A 15,564-nucleotide genomic window follows, 5' to 3' on the forward strand; every position below is an offset into this window, starting at 1 on the left:
TCATCCACAGAAACTTACGGTTTCCGGTTATTGAAGATATGATTTTGAACTCGTACTTTATTAAGGCATTATACCAGGAATCGTAGACAGAATACCTCTACTTAAATTTTATATGTATTAAAGATATGCACAACACACATACAACAAGCACACAGTTGTATGATTTCTATGACTTAAATACGTTTTACAAACCCCAAAGAAAACATTGAATGAGTTGAAAAAACAAGAGAACACCAAAGTGTCAGCAAAGCTATAGTTCGATAAAAATAGAGTAAAATATGAACTAAGGAAAGATAAAAATGGACACCGTTGAAAAAGTAAAAGAATAATAAGACCAGGTGTTCCGCACGGGTAAGCGTCTTTTGTTTTATTTGCGACACTTGTCATGTACATTTTAGTAGAATCCAAGTGATGTCACGTCCTCGTACCATGAACTCGGGTAGTGACAACAAAACTATAAGTCACTCTAATGAGCATGATACAAACAGACCTTCATATCACAGCACGATTACAGCTTATTTCCTTCCGAAATACTGATATCGACCATACAACTTGTCTATAGTCTCAATAGTCTTCGTCAACTAGCATCTCCGGAAACCCAGTGACGTTATTTTGTGTCCGTCAGCAGTCGACATCTATCACGAATGCCATAATATTCGGAGCATGCCCTTCAGTACCGAAACCAGGAAAACATGAATGTTACTACTAAGGAAGGGAAAGTTAACGATCGTAACGTCGGGTAAGGTGTCATGATTCCTGTAGACGTTTGGCATTCCTATAGGAACAGCCGTGACAATATATTTACCGGCTTGTTTTTATTCTCATATGAGATGAGCTTATTAGAACTGGAAACAAAAATCAAGCCAAAATAATAATATAACATTCTAATAGTATTAGTTTTATATGGTACCAAAAATCATTTTCTCGGATATATTACAAATAGTGAAATGTTGCCGAAATTAACGCTAACCCAAATTTTAGTTCATGTTGTTGGCGTCTCGAATCTCCAAAGGACAAACGCGGTTACATCCCATATGTTACAAATAAGTGAATATACGTTACAGCGGAATAATGAAAGATTAAATTGATATTTTTTGTAGAGCGTAAGAGCAAAAATTTAGATATGACATCAAAAACATTATTACTCGACAAAGAAAACTTCAGACCAGATCGGGAAATAAAGGAGATCTATATCATTTTGAGAACTCTTACATGCACGCGAAGACAAACCGAGTGTTTTCAAGTGTATTGCGTCTGTAATTCAGATACAAAGTATAAATAGTAAATGTGGTGGGGTGACAATTTATTATTAGTATACGCCGATGATATATACACCGTGTCGTACACACAACTAGGTCGGTACTTTGTTATAGCGGTACGGGCAAAGCTCCACTTTTCCGGATCACCATGTGCATTATATATAAACAAATGATATTACCTAGTACTGTTGTAATTATGTGTGACCCGTCGACACTGATGCAGGCAAGACTTATAAATAAATATACTCTCGTTTCATCTTGTATTGTTGACAAAGTCAACATGGCAAATAACATTAATGGTGCATATTGCGTATCCAAAGTGATGCATATCGACAAGTCAAAATTATCACCAATAGTAATGTGCCGGCTCAGTGTAAATTGTTTTAGCCAGACATAATTCGTCTGATGATTGAAACAATGTTTTCCAGCCATACTTCCGGTGTTTGTGGCAATCATGTCGTACTTTTTATTGTGGTGTCTCGTTTACTGTTGCTGTATCGACTTTGACTTCTGGAATTGTACAACTTATAATATAGTTCAGTGATTCTTTTTAAATGACTGACTTTTCCTTCAGAATATTGTTATGTTCAAGGCTAGTTTGAGTCTTATTGCATGACACCCTAAAGAACCTGACATAAACATTCGACATTGTAGTGTACATATTCGGACAACTAATAAAAACTGAGTTCCGTTGCTATTTGTCTATGCTACGTAACAATTTCATATGAAATGTACACTTATAGTATGTTAAATATATCAAAATTACTCAAAATGTATTTCATTTGTGTCAGAGGTTATTATACAGACTCTTCACTGATTTGTCAACCGGGTGAGTGTTCTTGTAGGGGTTAGAAATCGTGCTTCGAACGCAGCAATTTAAGCATTATTTGTCACCTTGGTAAAAAAAAATCGAGAAGGGTTGAGAAATGATTACTTAACAGGGAGAGGGGTTTACATTGAAAAGATTAATTATTGATGACCTAATATATATGTAGTAATACTTAATGGAAAGACAAAATCAATAACATTTAAACAACAAGGCTTTGTAAATGTTAATGGATTGAACGCAATAAGTGGCATGACCTGTTCATAATCAGTGATAACATGTGTACTTCCTGGTTTGATATCAGTACTGCCGTTAATTAGTGAGGTCGGAAGTGTAACACGTGCCATATCAGTTAATAATGATATCAAACTTTATGATGATATATAATTAATTTTGATTCGGAATGATTCTTAACATCGTAGTTTGCTATTGCAAGGAATAGATAACACATCTCTCTTCCATAAGATGCATTTGTTTGGAAATATGTAATATCGAATTTTTACTTTAAACAACAATAATGTCGTATCAAAATCAAACGTGTCGGTACGTTTCAAGACTGACTAGTTACTTATCAAGCTATGACTGAGTTCGACCTTTAAACGTTGCGACACGTTTAATACGTATATTGTTTGTGTATAAAGTAAAACTTCGATATTTAAAAACGTCTGTTCTATTTTCAGTTATTATCATTAAAACTGATTTCTGACAATTATAAGCGTACAATTAATATGATAGTAGTTTGATACACTTCAACATCTCATCACAACAGCGACGAGTCACTATACAACCGAATGGTTCTCAGGTTTCAGCTCGCTATAACACGTACAGTCAATATGTACGTCCACAACGATATGTTTGACCTTTAATCGATTGAACAACATAGATATCATGAACTCTTGTTATGAGTAGAAATATGTCTGAATCTGATTTCTTAACAATCCTAACAATCACGTCTAACATTTTCTAAGGCCAAGACTTACTCGATTAGGAGAAATCATCCTAATTTTTACACCTTTTATATAGTGAAATATAGGTCAGCACGAACCAATGTTAAATAAATATGACAAATTAAACATGTCTGTAATGGCCATCTTATATAATCAGTACTTTAGTATGTACCCAACTGGAACAAGGCAGCGGAGGTTTTGAGTCAGAGTTTTCCTTCTCCTAATTATTACTGATCTTAGTGACAGAAAATGTGTATGATATATATCGACGGTAGTTATCCTGGGGGTCTAACATTTGACGATCGAAACAAACTACTTATAAGTTATAGATTTTTTTGAGGTTATGGGTCTGGTCTATAGACCTATCGGTAATTGTGACTATGTTGTTAGGGAAGACAAGAGAAACACATATTCACCAAGACGAAGTTGAAGTCGCTTTACAGATTCATAACTTTACATATACACCAAAATAAAAATCCACAGTTGCATGAAATTAGCAATCATTGTTTGCGTGTTTGATTTTTAAACAAGATGAAACGTAGACATTCGTCAAGAAAAAAGTGTTGCAATTGGCAGATAGTATTTGGACATCGCAACTGAACCAACGCTTCTAAAAGTAGTAACATCTAGTGAATAGCACAAATCAACGATCACCATGTGACTATGATCTAACCAATGAGGACGCAAGAAAACATGTATAGCCAAATACTGACAGTTATCAAGTGGTGACAGCAATGCTACTTATGGTGCACTTCTGGTCATGAAGCACCCACATGTTATCGTTAATTATCATAAACATCACACGTTTATATTCGGTTACAACCCTGCGTTATCTCCCTTTATCTCCATGATGGGGGTTGTACTAATCTTCTTATCAGTATAAACATGACTAGTAGGCGAGTTTTATTGAGGCATGTTGTCATTTGGTAGCAATAATAAATTTGGTAATTTCAGTTTTTAAATATAGCTTTTAAATTCTCCTCGTGATGAAACCTGTTTGTAATAACAACATGTCCACTCATACATGTATTGACACCTCAACTTTAAAGTAAGACATTTTACCTGCAGTAATCAAGCAATGTCCGGGCCTCCACTTCACGATTACCGACACTAAAAAATACCTACGGTCTCCTAAGAAGGAGTTTTTATGCTTTAATGATAACCAGTCTAATATTCGCGATGTGATTATAGTGTTAAATCGTATAATTCTGATATGAGTACCTGGATAGGAATGTTGATACATCGATACGATTAATACAAACATTTATGTCGAACGTTTCGGGCCGTTGGCTTGGCAATGTTAATTAACTTTGATGATATAATGCAGACATCAACAAATACTTATGTCAACATTTTCATACAGAGGTTTGAATATAAACTTAAAACACGTGAATTGGTTGCTGTTTTTTTTCGATTTGAAGCAAGGGAAAGGTTAACTTTTCGTGACCTCCGATATTTGTTTTGGTGGGGTCGGGGGAGGGGAGTTCATGTTGCGTTTCCTTTTGTTTTGGTGTTTAGTCGGCTATCTGTGTTTGTTGTTTCTCCCTGCAGAATTAGGTTTTTTTTTCGGTGTCTCCTGCTTAGGGGAAACGAAGAAACCAAAATTGATCTGATGCCCACATCGCAACACTAAGGTGTGTCCTTTCTTTGCTCTTTTGCCTTCGTTTTCGTTATGGCGATGTCTCCCTAGATACCTGTCTTCACGAGACATTAGCTGAAGGGAACACGTTAAACCTTGTAAAAAAATGAAAACAGCATAATCTTGCTAATTTTTATCAATACATGTCTTTTCATATACCGTGTTAATGTATATGATCGCTTAACACCTTGAAATGACCTTGACGATGCCCTAATTATATAGTTTGCCAGTAAATACATTGTTCACAATAATTAACCTGCTACGTCACAGGTCAAACCTCTATGACGTAGGTACAACATCCGGGTACTTGAGATTCTTCCTTCTCCGGTAGATAATGTGGTCTACAAGGTAGCTGTGTGGCTATAGATCAAAAGTACATACATCCTAGCAGGCCTAGTGAATAGATAGAAGAGAATACAAAGGAAAGGACACATGAACTAGTCAGTTTTCCTTCCGTTTGACCACCGTGTGAGAATCTATTCGAACGCTGTTCGACGTCTAGTTCGAATTCCATTACAATGATGCAGAAACATTAAACATTTAGTCCTTTATTCATTTTTTTTCTATTTGTCATTTTTTTCCCAATTTCATAAGCATATGTTAGTATCTGATAGAAATATCAGAAAAACTGATCACAATATTAACAAAATATGTTTCTCGTGTTACATCATTAGCTTTGGGAAGCTTTATCCTAGTGAACATTTGCTTATCACAAAGTTAACAATATGAGGCGGTTAGCATAGGTCACCTCATATACCATCAGGTAAGGACATTGGCCTTCTTATACCACAGGGTAAGTAAGTGATGTACATCCTCCTTCAATATAAAATTTTGAAATGGGGGAAATGTTTTGAACTTCATTTAACCTGTCAGTTAATAATGCTGTTTTGTATCATGACCATATAATTTATAAACATGCCTACATGCCGCGATAGAAAAAAATCCTAAATAAGGAATTTTGTTATTGCTGCTTGTTTTATGATAAGATGTATTCTTTAACAGAGATTGATCGTGCCCAATTCTTTATCGTCTTTTGTTGTTGCATTTCGTTTCAATAGATATCAATTAGCTGAAAAAAACACCAAACAAAATTCAAGCCAAAATCCGCTACATTCCCGTCTAATTAAAAACACATGAAACATAAACGTCGTGAATTGATTGCCTTCTACTATAGTTAACGGTTTTGCACGAGATCGAAATCCCGCAAACTTTTTTTTATGACATTTTAATGATTTATGTAAGATATGTATATACTGTAATATTCATCAGACAACTGACTTGACGTACCGAACGGGGCACGTTATAAATCGAGACGAGAAGGCCTATATACTCTCGAATATGTTTGACCGGCCCACTTGTATAAAACATCTCAACTCTTGAGATTTCCTCAAGTCTAAGATTCTCCATAGACAATACATTGCTTGAGATTTTCCTTAACTTTGAGATGTTTTATACAAGTGGGCCAAGGTACTACACCAATAGTACATGGAGCCAAAGTCATATCGTACATTGTCAACATGTACACGCACTTACAGCGTAGCCGACTCGAGAAGTTGTCATCAAATACGTTCACTTCACTGGTCATTTGTCTGAATATAGTGACAAAGTACATCATACTTAATCACCGAAACGTCATAGATAAACTGTTTACTGATTGTGTTCTATAAACCTATATACAATGTATAAATTGACAATTTAACTGTAACAAATATAAACTTACTTTCTGACCGCGAAAATGTGTGTCAGCCGTTGCAAACATAGACCGTAAAATCTACCCATGGACTTTTCATGTTTACAGCAGAGTATGTTAAAACATTGCAAAAAGTCCACGTTATTATATAATAGAAACATTTAAATCCCGACAGCTTCAATTTGTATGAATATTTCAAAGGGCTGTCTCTCAATCTTAATGTTAGGAAAACGGTATTTTGCGAATCACTTGAGTACGTATTAAACGATTTCTAAAAGTCAAGGTTTGAATCTGTCCAGTTCCACTACCCATGTAAAGAATTTCTTTTTGTCATTTTGTTTTCGTTCGGTTTGCGTTCCATTTTGTTTGTTGAATATAATGCTAGCCTTTATGTGAAAGTTTTACATAAAATTAGCAGTAAATGTGCAGGAATACAGGTGCACAACGTGTACTCCGGGTATATTACCTGACTGTTTATTGTTCATTCAACCAACTGCTTCCTATTAAAGGGTGTTAGACGACAGTCGTAAACTATCACCTCAGTCGTGAGAGTGGTCCCCACGCCAGTGTTATATACTACCCTTCCCATGTTGTAATGTAGGTCGAAAGGTCTCGACTAGTAGCAAGTTTTATATTTATTATCTTAATCGTCGTAAAACCGAGTCACTTAATGGGACATATCGTGTTACCTATTGTAAATGTACATCGTCGGGAAATGTTGGTTAGAAAGTATACTAACAAAGTTCACTGTATATTGTTGTTGAAATCATCAGAACTGCATGGCTCAAAACTAGATAAGCTGATCATTGAAATCTTCTATACGATCGTACGAACTGTATTGAAATCGCAAATAAAGGTCATACTACATTTGCGGGTGGTCGCCTATCCATTTGTAGAGTATATACAAACATGTAGATGCTTGGTATATGATAAAATAATGTATTTCAAATAAACTTATTGTCTTTTTGATACTTATCAGATAAACATTAAGCTGTAATAGTGGAGTGTTCTGAAGACGTGTTGTGACCTTGATTTTATTTTTATTTTATACATAATAATTGCATACCATTACTACAGCGCGCTATGTTCCGTTACGTTTCGAAGAACAATTTCGTAAGTATATTGCAGGAGACATCTCGGCTCCAGAACAACATAAAACGCCAACGCTTCACTCACCTCTCGCACATGGCTAGAAATACCAGACCATTCAATGACGAATGTCAAGGTGAAATATCAAATTATATAATGCTTCTTAAAATTCATAAATAAATGGCTGTTGTTTGATGGCAATAAAATTGTAGGCTATGGTGCTAACCTATGTTGATAGCTTTTCGAAGTTAATTTGATAAAAACAGAAAAGCACTCGTAACCTGCGTGTGTAGCTAAGGAACTGAACGGTAACCCTGCATTATCAACACCTACTTGTAACTTAAAAGTTACTGTTTGTCTGAAATGTTAGTTCAGCAGTAATTTACGTACATCTATGCCTATAAAAGATGCTTGTTTCACTCATTTCGGTATCAATATTTCCATTACGTTGATGTATGTGGTGGATTTAACACTCGAGCCGCCGAACCGCGCCTACATTCGTAAGACTCTCTCATCAACACCCTCGATTTATCGCCTGAGTTAAAGGCGTCGGTTCGATGACACTTGAAACGCTACCCTCAACACAGGGAGAAACAATTGAGAGAGGAATTCATTCAAAATGCACCATTATTAGCCCTGAGGGATTTCAAGTCATAGAAGGTAGAGTGATATTAGGGTAGTGTATTCCAAAAATTGTATTTACAGCAAGCAAATAATTATTATTCATCAATTTTTCAAAAGAGTTTTTGTACATTTTAGCTCATGAGTTATATGGAGTATACCTGACTTATAAAACAAAGTATCTAATTCGTTATCCATTTCTTTTAAAAATCTAGCATTTTACAAAAGAAATATACCTTTATTTTTATATCTTTTGTGGTTTATCGTGCATTATTTCTGAAATTCATAATGCTTACATCATGATCTGAATTAGGGAATCAGCTGTGATAGATAAAATTCATAATCAGGGAAAGCTAGTATGTTACTAACGAGGAAGGGAAAGCTAGTATGTTACTAACGAGGAAGGGAAAGTAATTTATTTTAAAGATTTGAGTCTTTCAGGACTTCACATCTGGCTTCACATCTGTATTGCAGTCCATGCTAGCTCATGATAACATAATAATCATTTACAACATATTCCAGGCTATATTAAAGGGGCTGGTCGGGGGGAAAAATACAAAATAAATGGGTCTGAATGCGTTCTCTGGCCTTCCAAAAGTTATACCACGGCAATATGAGGGTCGAGTTCTTCTTGCAATGTCCAGTTTTGACCACTGAAATCTCGGGGAAGCCCCGCGTAAATTTGGCGCAGATCTATTTATATATGTCACGTGGTTGTTTCGAAAGTGATGCAGTGAAGATAACAACAAAAGCACGCCGTCATGTGCCATGTCGGACTCAACTAGCGGACAAGACATCAATACTATACGTAAATAATTGTTTTCACAGGTCACTCAATGATGCAAGTGTAGTATTCTTACCTATATGTTGTTGTTATATATAACGGTATTGATACCTTGTGCCTGTCATGACTTTTGCATGCATCTTTTTCTTTCGCCGCGATGTTTACATTTGACCTTGTTGATGATGCGCGTGCGGAAAATTGCATCACTGATCTGGGTTAATTGAGAGTTTTAGACTGTCAGGTGACGATTTAGGATTTCTTTAATATAATTATAATTTTTACTTTATAGGGGGTGAATTTCAGCAAAATTTGAATCGGTATATTTCATAAGAAGGTATTTTTAAACATGTGTATGCCATTTTAGCAAATATGACATATAGGTAACTGGAGAACAGACGGATTCTGACAGAGTTGACACTTCGTGAGCGACCTTTACGTGGATAGAGGATGTGTACACAAGACCACAGGGGGCGGCCTCTTCTTATAAATCTATTTTTAATATTTTTGAGTAGCGTTCCTTGATACTCTTTTGCTTCAGCCAAGGTTTATACATTGTACCTTTATTTATAGCAGTTCAGCAAGATTTTGAGACCATACATTATTTTGAATAGGAGCATAATTTGCTGGCGTGAGTGAGTAGATTAACCATTCTACGGAAGGAAATAGTACACAGTTAAAGTAACACTTGTACATGATTTTTATATGAATTATATAATAAAATAAAGTTATCTAAACTGTTATGATACAACAATTGTAAGATACCTAATTGTTAGCGAAATTAAATACCGACGAACATAGCCTATTTGATAACACTGTGCTAAAGATGTATTTTGCGGCCTTTACAAAGGTACCTTCTTGATTTGATATGCCAGCTCTATTTGTAATAAATCAAACAGCATACAGTTTGGTTTAATCCTATAACTCGAGCATCTCAATATTGCCTGTCTACTTTACACTCAATTGTTCCCCAAACATTTCATGGTTACAAACACAGAGAAAGTTATTCCTTCTAAGAATATAGAAATTTAAAATAGAACACGAACTCAATTGCAAAAAAAAAGATCAAAATACAAGGATACCAAATCAAATTTCAGTATAAATATTTCATATTTGTTTGCGTACATCATTCACTATATCCTGAACAACACTAAATTTACAATTACGTTAGAATTGTTTTGTAGCCAAAAATTATTGTAACGAAACTGTTAACTTATCTCCAAGCTTCAATAAAGAATGCATGGTTAATGAGTTAAAGTGTTAAGTTGTATACTTGGTTTTGGGATTGGACAATATCGCTGTTGGCTTGTCAGGAATATGACGTTAGATGTACTGCAATATAATGTACTATCTAAATAACAACATGGGTATCAGCGCCATCTTCTCGTTTGACGTATCTTTTTCAAGGACGAGAACAGGGGTTTGCTTTTGCATGGTGTTAACGATTTAAAAATCGCCATTTATCTTCATGGCATGTCATTTGATATCGAAATTGAGGTAATCGAAACTCGTTTTGCCTGATTTTTAATATGGCTGCGTGTTTTTAACGAACGTATGGATGGGCAAGTATTTGAACTTTTATTGTGCTTAAATACAGCTGTAGATGTTCGTCATTCGTTTTCCGACACTTCTGGTGCTCGTTGCAGTATAAGTCACTTTTGCTTGTGTATACATGCAAAAGGAAATCTATTTAACAACGATATGTGTATCTGATGTATTTATTGGTATACTATATTTCTTTCAACCTCCGTGTTAGAATGAAACACACAGGCTTACCACATCTGTTTTCTCGCTACGCGGAAAATTGTTCCAACTTGACCCCAGTAGGCTGCTAAGCAACTGTAAAAATTAAACGCCTTTGGATAAAAAATGACATCAAAATTGACCTGTTGTTCCAGTTGAAGAGATTAGATTATATTTTTCTCTCCTGTCTTTATTTTTCATTTCCATTTTAGAGATCTTCCTATCATCTCACATCAGCAAGAGACCACTTGTTTTTGGAGCCGATACGTTTTGATGTTTTCCATTATAGTTATTTTATTGTGTATTGAACCTGTTTGGAAACCACATGTACTAAAATACCACTCTTAGATTTCCCGAGGATGATCTCCTAATGCAGATTTGACTATACATCAAGTGAAGTCCTCGTGTAATCATTTCCTGTATAAAATTTTGCATTGAAATGATGTTAAAATACACGACAAAACGCTTTTCCGTGTTTCCGATTAAAACGAATGACTTTCTCGGTTATGACTTAATACTTCAATATCAAGTTCCTATCCAGGATATTTGTGATAAATAAAATTGGTGTGATTAACGCTACCTATATAGAAACTGGTGTGACTAACGCTACCTATATATAAACTGGTGTGATTAACGCTACCTATATAAAAACTGATGTGACTAACGCTTCCTATATAGAAACTGGTGTGACTAACGCTACCTATATAGAAACTGTTGTGACTAACGCTACCTATATATAAACTGGTGTGACTAACGCTACACTAACGCTACCTATATAGAAGCTTGTGTGACCTACGCTACCTATATAGAAACTGTTGTGACTAACGCTACCTATATAGAAACTGGTGTGACTAACGCTACCTTTATAGAAACTGATGTGACTAACGCTACCTATATAGAAACTGGTGTGATTAACGCTACCTATATAGAAACTGGTGTGACTAACGCTACCTATATAGAAACTTGTGTGACCTACGCTACCTATATAGAAACTGGTGTGACTAACACTACCTATATAGAAACTGGTGTGACTAACGCTACCTATATAGAAACTGGTGTGACTAACGCTACCTGTATAGAAACTGGTGTGACTAACGCTACCTATATACAAACTGGTGTGACTAACGCTAACTATATAGAAACTGGTGTGATTAACGCTACCTATATAGAACCTGGTGTGACTAACGATACCTATATAGAAACTGTTTGATGCTGATTCGATTTGAACCACAACAAGTCATACCAACTAGTAAAGCTTATATAACGCCCAAATGCTTGTTCCTGTCGATCATCCGTATTCAAAATGTACAGAGAGAAAATCTATCCATATTTGTTCAACTTTATACATTTACAAAGACCTGATACGGTTTTTTGGGTGTGATACGGCGAGGGTTGATATGGGTAAGAGCAATTGTGTCGTATCGCATATACAAAAACCCCGTATTTATTAATAAGTATGTAATAAAAGTCACTATTGCTTGTGTTTACATGCATAAGGAAATCTATTTAACAACGATATGTGCATCTGATTTATTGGTATACTATATGTCTTTCAACCTCCGTGTTAGAATGAAACACACAGGCTTATCACAACGACAACATTCGTAATAATACCTGTTTTTTCGCTACGCGGAAAATTGGTCTTACTTTACTCCAGTAGGCTGCTAGGCAACTGTAAAAATTAAACGCCTTTGGATAAAAAAAAAAACCATCAAAATTGACCTGTTGTTCCAGTTGAAAAGATTAGATTATATTTTTCTCTCCTGTCTTTATTTTTCATTTCCATTTTAGAGATCTACCTATCATCTCACTTCAGCAAGAGACCACTTGCTTTTGGAGCTGATACGCTTTGATGTTTTCCATTATAGTTATTTTATTGTGTATTGAACCTGTTTGGAAACCACATGTACTAAAATACCACTCTTAGATTTCCCGAGGATGATCTCATAATGCAGATTTGACTATACATCAAGTGAAGTCCTCGTGTAATCATTTCCTGTATAAAATTTTGCATTGAAATGATGTTAAAATACACGACAAAACGCTTTTCCGTGTTTCCGATTAAAACGAATGACTTTCTCGGTTATGACTTAATACTTCAATATCAAGTTCCTATCCAGGATATTTGTGATAAATAAAATTGGTGTGATTAACGCTACCTATATAGAAACTGGTGTGACTAACGCTACCTATATAGAAACTGGTGTGACTAACGCTACCTATATAGAAACTGTTTGATGATGATTCGATTTGAACCACAACAAGTCATACCAACTAGTAAAGCTTATATAACGCCCAAATGCTTGTTCCTGTCGATCATCCGTGTTCAAAATGTACAGAGAGAAAATCTATCAATATTTGTTCAACTTTATACATTTACAAAGACCTGCATGTATTGGGTAATTACGAAAGAAACGAAAAACAAAATTATATCAAAATCAATGAGAACATTTAGAAATAGAATACATTTACACAGTTTTAAGATAAATTAATCCCAAACCCCGCTTTCTTTTTGTTTGGCTGTTTGGTTGTCCTTAAAATGGATATCAGGGTTCATTTGTTCAACGCCTGATACAATGTACGCTTATCGAGTCGTTTATACAAAATTTTAAAATACATGAATTTTAGAAACATTCGAAAAGTTGCAAAACACTTTTGTTGCTTTTGTTTCCAAATAAACATTTAACATTGCTTTAAATACATTTTCATTTTGAAATCCTTTTAAAGTAATGATGAACTTGCTTAAATGTTAACGTTACGTAGCATGAAGCTAACCATACTTTGAACGACTGTTTTCTAGTTGAGAGTGATTATGAAGTTACCATCGTATGGGGTCAACCTCATTTTAGCCTGCATAATTACTGTGCACTATATACTTTTACACCTAATGCTATTTATGGGGTCATAAACAAATCTCAGCGCATGCTAGCTGCTGATAAGGATGTACCGAGATAAATAATCTGAACGCTTACACAAAGAGATTCGAGTTTAAGCACGTGCACTTTTAATTATTCCTCTGTTAACCCGTGTACAGTAAGTGTTGACTTATCAGACCAGACCTATCGAGGTCAAAATATTTATTGTAAAATTAGAAATCTAATCACAGCGGGTTCATGGTACATACGTCTCATCTTTAGACCAAACCCATACACATAAATAAGAGTGGGGTATTGTTATCTTGATTGTACAGTAACGGTGGAGCAGCATCATATATAAATTGGACTGGGGTTAAAACTACTTAATACTAGAACGCTGAACTCGTTGTATGAAGTGGGTTGAAGTCTTTCCTCCGATACAGGGGATATACTCACGTGGAGGACCCTTTAACTGCTAGACAGGATACAGGAGTATTTAACTGTAGTTGTACGTTAACGTAACATTTGCATTACTGATACTGTACTTCACCTTATTAAAACATATATAATAGGCATAGTATTTGCTTCAGATTAATCGGCGTCCGTTACGAAGAGTAGTTGGTCCGGAAGAAAACCTATTTTAATCAAATCATGTAACATGAAATTAAATTTCGTACAAACAAATCCATATACAAAATAGATGAATACAATGATTTATTGATCAATTAATTCTGAAGAAATCGTATGCTTATCGTTGTAATATGTTTTTATTTCAATTGCAAAATGTCAATGTCACGATTAACAAGAGGCATAGAGGGCCTGTATCGCTCACCTGGATATCTAAGCAATCATGACAAAATATTCTCCAAATTATATCCAAGGGAACATGCTAGACCTCAACTTGACAAGGCCAATCCATATCCTTCGGACCCGGTGAGCTAATGATGTTTCAGCATGAGCTAGCTCACTGGTGACCTACACACTTTTATCGATTTAAATGGAGACAGCTTGACTGGTGTCACGTGTGTTGGAGGAAACAACTGATTCCGCCTGTGATGTTGTTTTAATTTGATGTGTCCTTGGTTTCTATTATTTCCTTTTCTTATTAATTTTGACATTGGATGTTTGTTTGTTTGTTTGTTTGTTGATGCTTTGGTCTATTTTTCATTCAAGTTTATTGGTACAATTATATACATATAAAGACGAGAGAATGTCTTAGGTGGTCAACCGGCGACAACGTGTGTGAACGCGCTGGTGTTAGAAATATGAATGTAAGAAATGTAGGCTGTTGAAAGTCAGTTCTACGTAGCACATATCTTTGTATATATGTTATGATACAAGGAGAAAACATATAAGATGTTTAAACAAAAAGTAAGATAATGTGTGCTCCAGAAGATACAAGAAGCGCTCTCCCTCCTGGCGCATGTTTCTCTAACCGTGATAGCTGGGATTTAATCGGGAACAGTGCACATGAAATACTATTTTAAGCATAAATTATCAGCAAAGTGCTTCCTAGATCCAAGGTTCTTAAAGTTTACCAATCCCAAATTATATTAAATGAAATAACAATGTATATGGTTAGAAGAGGTTTTATTACATCTTGGTGCTATCTGTCGAAGAGTAGAGATAGCATGTTTAGTTCTGACCAATCAGAACGGTCGTGCTCTCTATTCATTATATTCAAAACAGAATATTTTTGTTCAAAATGCAGATGAAACAATTGTACAATAGGTGGTTTTTGGCCGACACAATAGTAGAAAATAGTAGAACTGCGTTATGTAACCCATTCAAACTTGCTTGCAGCTTTAGTGTTCGGCGTGTTGTCATTAAAATACCGCGTCATAGATTACGCTTTCAATTTTTCCACTGTTTTGACACAAAAACATTTCCGTTGTTGTGTGTACTATAAATATGTGAAAATAAGTATCAAATTATTTTTTTCCCGTTGAAAACCAAACACATTTCACTGTTCTTCACACTCGTGAAACATTTCGGTATTCTACCATACTTGTGAGATATACATGTGTATGGTATTCAACCACTGGATAACCTTTATCGCCTATTCGAAGTTTAACCCTATACTTTGCACAGTTGTATTTTTTTCCGTTTTTATT

This window comes from Mizuhopecten yessoensis, unplaced genomic scaffold (assembly GCF_002113885.1).
Source record: "Mizuhopecten yessoensis strain PY_sf001 unplaced genomic scaffold, ASM211388v2 scaffold11117, whole genome shotgun sequence".
Lineage (NCBI taxonomy): Eukaryota > Metazoa > Mollusca > Bivalvia > Pectinida > Pectinidae > Mizuhopecten > Mizuhopecten yessoensis.